We start from the raw sequence: 1343 nt of genomic DNA, 5'->3' as shown, positions 1-1343 counted from the left end.
CCAAAAAGAAAAAAAATAATATATAAATTTAGACAAAACACAAAATTGCCTGTTATTTGTTGGCAATATAACCCTATACATAGAAACTTCCCTAAAACCAACTGACAAATTGTCAGAAAAAGTAATAGTCTGGTGAGTCAGCCTGGTATCAAACAGAAAGAAGGTCAGTAAATTTCTTCTATGCTCACAAATACAATTTTAGAGTTATAATAGAAAAACCCCATTCAGTTTGTAAAAAAAAAAAAATCTAAAAATCTTCTATTTTTAGGTTTATCATATATTATTCAATAATAATAATAATAATAAAATTTGTACTTGTGAAAGTTCCATATAGAGTAAACGACAGCTGGGCTTGATGGTGCACGTCTGTCACCCTAGCTACTTGTGAGGTTTGAAACGGGAGGTTCTTGAGTTTGAGTTTGGCCCATATAACTTTGCAAGACCCTATCTCAAAGAAAAAAAGCAAACCCATAAAATTTTGGAAGATATAAAAAGCAATTAATTACAATGGTAAAATATGCCCTGATACTGAATAGGATGATACTAGCTGTTAACATGTCAATCATGCCTCAGTTATCTGGAGCTTGGTTCCAGAATTCTCCCCTACCCCTGATCCCCAAATCCCTGGGTGCACAACGTCCCTTATGTAAAATGGCATAGTATTTGTATATAACCCACACATATTCTCCAGTATACTTTAAATTATCTCTAGATAATTCGTAATGGCCGATATAATGTAAATGCTATGTAAATAGTTTTTATTTATACTCTATTGTTTAAGGGAGGAAAAGGCTCTCCACCAAGGAAGGTTGAATCCATGAATGTAGAACACATGGATACAGAGGGCTAACTGCATTAACTACAATTACAATGTGAATGCTTAAAAGTTTTCATAAGAGATTCCAAAATTCATCCGAAAGGTTTAAAAATCCAAGAATAAGCAAGATTATTTGAAAATAAAAGAAAACGTCATAGGCTGGAGTGTATCTCAGTGGTAGACCATGTGCTTAGATATTAGATAGCACAGGCCCAGGGTTCAATCCCCAGCACCACCAAAAGAAAGAAATCTTATAATATTTTTTAAATGCTATGAAGAGATAATTATAGCTATATGATATTAATTCAAGTATAAGGTGATGTTTAAACCAAATATAGAAAGAAACTAAGATATTAAGGGAATTGGGTATGTTAAAGGCAGCATTGCAAATACAGTTTTAAAGGATGGAATATTAACCAATAATTTGGCAACAATCAGTTATTTATTGTAGAAGGTGGAAACAGAATAAATCTACATTATAACTTCATAAAAATAAATTCTGGGTAGATTTTAAAGTGAAAAATAA

Source organism: Callospermophilus lateralis, chromosome 10 (genome assembly GCF_048772815.1).
Source record: "Callospermophilus lateralis isolate mCalLat2 chromosome 10, mCalLat2.hap1, whole genome shotgun sequence".
NCBI classification, from domain to species: Eukaryota; Metazoa; Chordata; class Mammalia; order Rodentia; family Sciuridae; genus Callospermophilus; species Callospermophilus lateralis.
This window is presented reverse-complemented; position numbering follows the sequence as displayed.